This window comes from Crocuta crocuta, unplaced genomic scaffold (assembly GCF_008692635.1).
Source record: "Crocuta crocuta isolate KB4526 unplaced genomic scaffold, BGI_CrCroc_1.0 C29717934, whole genome shotgun sequence".
Taxonomy (NCBI): domain Eukaryota; kingdom Metazoa; phylum Chordata; class Mammalia; order Carnivora; family Hyaenidae; genus Crocuta; species Crocuta crocuta.
The window spans coordinates 256-7,195 of record NW_027551528.1 but is presented as its reverse complement, the minus strand read 5'-3'; the positions used below and the strand labels follow the sequence as shown (position 1 = coordinate 7,195).

At 39.1% G+C, this 6,940-nt stretch overlaps 1 pseudogene; it reads right to left on the bottom strand.

The window, feature by feature from the left end:
* Positions 1–6: 6 nt before the first annotated feature.
* LOC144219171 (large ribosomal subunit protein eL33 pseudogene) lies at positions 7–315 on the bottom strand (annotated as a pseudogene).
* Positions 316–6,940: the final 6,625 nt, after the last annotated feature.

The window sequence follows — 6,940 nt, the reverse complement described above, 5'->3', positions numbered from 1 at the left end:
CATCACATGGATTCTGTGGTCAATGGCTTTAGCAGGAAGGTTGCTCTGGAATTTGACATGAACCACACTACTGTTTCCAGGAACACGAGTTACTTTTCCCCAGATTATTGAGGTTTTATTTGGTTTGACACCAGGAGTCACTGTGTTGTCCTTTGCTTTGTACACATGAACACATCTCTTGCCTAGAAGATAGAACTCAGTTTCATTTCGAGCATAAACACCTTCAGTTTTAAGAAGAGCTGTGTGCTTCCTCTGCTTCTGCAGACCCTGTTTATAGCCAGCAAAAATGGCTTTGGACCACAGCATTCCAGACATATTTGTTTTTTCAGAAGTTTTGTTCCCAGCAGGCCTCCACAGATTCCAAGATGGTGGAAGGAACGGCTTTATTTTAATTTATTTTTTTATGATGGATATTTTTACATATGCAATAAAAGAAAAGGAAAAATTGTGAAACAAAACTCAATGTACCTATTATCGAGCTTCAAAAACTATTAGTAAATGGCCAATCTTGTTTCCTATTTACCTTTATCCCATTCTTCTCTGCACATACTTACAGACTAGACGATTATGGAAGCAATCTCAGTGTTTGCTTGCAACTCCTCAAGAGCTTCCTGGGTGTGATCTGAAACTGGCTGCCAAGTACAGATAACAGGGAGAGATAAGAGAAATGGAGGCCACTCCAAATTGGCAAGTGGCAGGTTTAACAAGCAAGGGGACTTACATATGAGGTTTGTCTTGGGTGGCTGCAAGATAAATAGATCTCAGCACCCATCTGCCGGAATCTTAAAGGTTTGCATGGAAGACTTTACTGGGGTCAGTTCCATGTATGTTGTTCAGATGGTTTCAACACCCATTTTTATCTCAAGGTTACAACATTGGGGCAGCTTCTGAGAGCAGGATAGGCAAGTAGAACGCATGTTGCAAGGACAGAAAAGGAGGTGAGGAGCCTCTCATTGCCTGAATTTAGCTCACGGGTCAACTGGCAGTCATGTCTATTCAGTGACCTCCTCCAACATTCTGTTTGGGTAAGACAGTTTTGATTTCCCTAAATGGAGTATGAATAAAGGACTCCTGGCTTGCCAATGCTCTTTCTGCTTGTGATCTAGCAGTACCCCCTTCTCACCTTCACATGTTGATTTCACATTACAGAGGCCTGCTGAGAGAACAGACAAGGTCTTTGGAAAAGTCCACTTACCCCTAATGCTTTTGTTTTCAGAGATCCCCGTATCCCCAGCAAATTTTGAGAAAAGGGCAATGACATTGGATTTGGATGTGGGGCAGAACATGACTAATGACCCTGTCCTACAGAGTAGATGTGAACCTGAGGGCTGCCCTGCATGGCCTGATGCCCATGGCTCCTCCTGAACTTCCTTCCAGCAGCTTCCCAGCCTCCTTAGACTTAAGCTTGACTAAAAGTGTCAGATCAGTCTTAAACTGGGTTCTAGGCCCTTGCCATTTGTGAGCTTTATCTTGCTCTTTTGTTGAAACATGGTGCTTGTGATTAAGGTCAAATTGGCAGGAAAGGAGCTTGAGAAATAGGAGTGAGTGTATTGAGAAATAGAAGCTTGTGAATTAGAGGAGTAGTAATAATGGCAAAAATAGTAACAATAAAACCAATACTTACTGAATTTACTCTGTGCAGGCACTGTTCCTAGTCTCTTACATGAGCTCATCTGGTAGAACAATTCTATAAAGTAGGTAGTATTATTGTCCCCAAAACACAGAGAGTTGAGATAAAAGTATTTTATAAAAGTATAAAACACAGAGAGTTTAGATAACTTGACCACAGTCACATAGTGGCGAGAGGCAGAGCTGGAAAACAAACACTGGCAGCCTAGTCCAGAGCTCACCCGCTTAATTGCAGCTTTTCTAGGGTCTTCATGAACAACTACTAGCCTCTAGGGGCAAAGACTATGGCAAATAAAAGGCAAGGACAAGGAAGAGAGAAAGCCATCCAAAGAAATGAGTAAACAAGGGGGTCTAATTGTAACAAATGTACCACACTAATGCAGGATATTAACAATGGAGGAAACTATGTGCGGGAGGGGATGGAGTACAATGGAACTATGTACTTCTTGCACAGTTTTCCCATAAACCTAAAACTACTCTAAAAATAAAATCTTAAAAAAAATGGGGTCTTCCCAAGATAATATTGAGTGATAAATTGGGACAATTGGTATGGTTGAAAGCAAAGTTTGGAAAAATTAAAACTCTCAAGTTTAAAGACTATCGGGGGAGATTCCTAATAAGCCTAATTCCTTACCACTTATAATACATTGCAAGGATAGAATGAGATTCATGTACGTAAAAACATGGAGTTAAAATGGAAAAACTTCATATTTATGCTTGATTTATATTTGCCTTTTTCTTGGGCCTGTGTTTCTTCTCTTATGGTTTCTGTCTCCTGCTAGTATGTCTTGTCAAGTCAATCTCTGTGCTGCTGGAAACTGGTTCCTTGTGTCCTGTGTTGTACCTGTATTTTTGATTCTGACCTCATCCTTGCCCAAAGAATCTCTGTCCCAAAGAGACGCTAAAGACCTCTCTGTTCCCACCACAGGCAATATTGGGGATGGAAGTGAAGTTGAATGTGCACCTGGGTTAGTGTGAACGGTGTGGATTTTCAAGCAGGATCCTGCTTCCCATGCATTTTCATGAGTGTGACTAGGCAGCCACATGCCCCATAATTATTGACTTAAACATTTCCATTTTTTTATTAGTAAAATGGATTGAGGAGTCTCTGTTTCTGGTTTTTCTTGGGATTAATAGGACTAAGAGCTGAGATATTTGGATGAGTGTGCTATGAGTAACAAAACAAATATTCCCTAAAGCAGCAAGACACTGTCTAATTTTGCTTATCTGCATGACCCAAGAGGAGATCAAGAAGGACCATGAGTAGGTACATCAAGCTTTTTACCTAGCTACATGGTTCAACTTTTATGAGTAGATTATAAAACCACAGGGCAGAACTTTGACATCTTCATTAGGTTTTATAGCTCTGTGTAGACAGTGCTTAATAAATAATAGAGGCAGTACTGCTCAATTGATAAAAATAGATCTTACTACATAGAGAGCATTTGGGAACCATGAGGATTAAGTCACAGTTTATTCTATATATTGTAATTCAATCATACTTCAGAGGTTTTAGCCATGGGAAATTGCTAGAGCCATAAAAGCAACAAGTCACCTCTCTTTCCTTTACCAGTTTGAGGAACATGTAAAATAATCTGAGGATAAAATAAAAACAAGGGAAAAATTAAGCTCACATGTTTGCTAAAAAAACTCCCACGAAAAACCAAAGGTATATTTTAGGAGAAACAAAAGCATGATGTTTGAGAGAATACAAATTTTGAGAATTGTTTCCAGGTGCCACAATTGAGATTAACAGCTATTTCTGGATGTTAGCCCACAAAAGTTGTTTTACCTATGAACAAGATGTTTGGGTCTGCACGCTACCATTGTGTGGATGTGCAGTTGCCCCTGTGTGAAGACTCTCAGATGCTGTGGAGCATCTCTTTACAGAATCGTATTTCCCATCCAAGGGTCAGAAACATGAAAATCTAAATATGTATCCTAGACTTCATTCAGATCTTCCAGCTGTGGCTCCTCCCCAAACTGTAGTCAAGATTGCTTGGCCTCTGTCCTCTCCTATTCTTTTCTTTGCTTTCTATCTATGAACATTGTTACATTCTCAAAATGGAACCCTGTCTGGAGGCTCTAAAGCATCTGGTCATAGCTTCAGTTCCTGGCTTTACTTCCACTGGACTCTCTTCTGTCTCTCCTCATGGCCACAGTCACAGATGTAATATTTTCTCAGGCTCTTCAGGTCTGTTTGTTCAGCATGTGACACTCAATGAGACTCCCCACTTTTTATTAATGGCTGTTGCACTCTGTGGTCATTTAAAATGCACAAGTCACTTTTGCATATTTATGAGCATACAAGGCACAAAAATAAATTAGAACCTAGTAATTCCATTGCTCTTGCATACCCAATCTTAGGTGAATAATGTCCACTGAATATTAGGGCTAAAGGATTAGATAATATGTTTTCTTTCTTGCCTTCTTATCATGTATCCTGGGCCTTGAATTTTAGCCTCTTTTTGATGATGTGTGCCTTGATGGTTATTTTCTCTCTTTGGGATGATCAACATGAAGAACCATTACTATTAAAACAAAATGCTTCTCACATTGTCTTGTACCATACTGCACTCCATGAGTTTTATTCTGTCGGGAACGTGAAACCCCCGCCTTAGACTTCCTCCCATCATGTGTGAAAACACTAGCTAACATTTATATAGTGCTTATTATTTTTAGGCATTCACCTGATCTTCACAACATTCCAATGATGAAAATGCCATAAATTTCCCTCATTTTATGCATGAGAAAACTGAGTGACAAGAAAGTTGATTAACTAGCCCAGTGTCACACAGCCCATAAGTTCTGGTATCATGATTCAAACCACATTGCCTGGCACTAGCAACTGTGCTTTTGACTCCTCACTGCCCTGTATCTGATGTGGTTGATGCGGCTTATGCAGTAGTGTGAAGGCTAGAAGTCTGTGAGGCTCAGATATGAAGTGTGATGCACTGGTCAAGTTTGCACCTTGCATTACAGAAAGTGAACTGGGATAATTAATGGAGATGCCAAAGGGAAGGGAGTTTTGAGTTTCTGATAATCATTATCAATCGTTGCCTCTTCCAGCCTCTACCAAATGAATATGCAATCCAAAGAAAAAGAATGTGCTTGCCATGAAATATATCATCAAAAGAATTTCTAGTATTCCATTCCAACAGACTGCTGCCTGAGGCCCTCCTTTATAGAAATTCCAGGGCCCCCTCTGTTTGGTTTATAACAGCTTCAAAGGTTACAGATGGTCTCATTGCTCCAAAAATAAATATCTTGTAGATCTTTGAAACTCGAAACCCAGCCATCTCTTGGTACACTCTTGATTAATGGATTCATGAAAGTCACATAAAAATCAGCTTCTAAAGGGTTAGCATCTTTGATTAATATTGAATTTAGGCACTTGCCTATTTCTTCATTTGTATGACAAATTTTTAACTTCTGAGGAAAACTTCCAATAACTTTTTGTCTTAGTTTTTTCATGAAAAGTTCAAAGCCACAGCAGGTCATAGCACCATTAGACTACAGTAATGAAAAAAATCCACATAATTAATCATTGCTTCAACAAACACACTGGCATTCATCCAAGGAAAGGGAAACTTTCTTTAGAAGAGAGTTTGATATCACAACTTATGTTTACCTTGATTAATAGCCTCTTTGGGAAACCCAAAGTAAAAGAAGATTATTAGCGGAATGCTCTGACTCTTTCTTTGCCAGATGCAAATGACAGGCTGAATTCTCCAGGTATGGAGATTGAATTTTCAGAGTGGGCTTTCTGGCTCCTGAGATTGTTTGCTTTCAAATATCCATTTTTTAAATTCATGAATTATTTATGAACTATCATATTTCACACAACTCTCGGGGACCTAGTAAGCCTCCAACTCATTGATTGATTCCATATCATGTCAAATATTACAGCTAATATGTCTCCTTCATAGTTCTAAATAAAAATGCTCTTTCATGTAATTTGCAATTGGAAATGTAGAATGATATTTTCAGTTGCATCAAAAAGAGTGTGCTTTTATGTATACACACACACACTCACACACACATAGCCAACTTCTTACATGTTTGTATAGTGGTGCCACGGTCTGTGGAACTGAAAAAGGGAAACCAAGCAAGAGACTGGCCCTGTTTACCATAACAAAGGCCACTTTCTTTTCCTTGTTAAATATTACTAACATATCAAAGTACAGTAAAATTATTACTAATGATTCCTGGAGGGAAACAAATGGACACAATTAAAATTCATCATTTTTGCTCTATCATTGAATAGCATATCGTATATTAGCATTCATAAGAAAAGTAGCAGGCATTAATTAAATGACCTAACAAAGAAGTTTAAAGTGGAAATGTCCTCAGGCCCACTCTACAGAAGCTGTCCATCGTGTTAGCCAGGGCATTGATATCTACACATCTGACAGGCTGTACCTGAAATCTGTTTTTTCCGTGAAGACCAGGTGGATGATAAAGTCCTAGAATATACTGAAACTTAATAACTAAAAGAATTGCATTCACTGAGAGAAGATAATTGATAACAGCAGCCCAACTGAAAAAATTATGGCCGTATTGAATATCACCTATAGGTATCTGTAAGTATCATGAAGGATGCACAGAGGCAAAGATCATAGTCTCTGGGCTCCCGGAAAATTCACATTCTGATTAATCACAGCGATCAATCTAAGTCTTCCTCTGTTGACTTGGAGTCTTTATATAGCCTCTTGCCTCTGCTCAAAATGGAATCTTTTCATGTATTGCTAAGATTTCATTCACCTCTTAGAGTGGCCACAGCATGATTTTCCTTGGAGTTTTATTAGCCAGGTACTGGCTTGCTGGACATTTCCTTGACTAAGTACTTTATTATACCTTGGAGTTAGAGTTCTACCCGCTTGTGTTTCTTATGTGGAGTGTCCCAGGGCTTCGGTCCTCCAGGAGTTCTATTCTGCCTTCTTTGATGGGAAGAATAGCTTCCTGTTTAGAGTCTGAGATGAAAACGAAATCATACACTGACAGAGATACAAATGCCAGGGCTCTTCAATTGTAAAGTCATCAAGTCTCTCCTCTGCATTCCACCTAAATCTCAGAGATCTAGTGTCCATGTTTTAGCTCATCTCCATCATCATGTAGATGGGGCAAGATTCTGTGACTGCTTCCTAAATTGCTAGAATTCTATTGAGTCTATTTTCCAATTAAAGTAGGTCTACTCATACATGATGCGGTATTCTGGGGGGAGGGATGAAAAGGATAAGAAAGTCCCCCTCAGTTTTTAAAATTTGACATTGATTATGTGAAATTCTCAAATCTAAACTAGCAACAAATG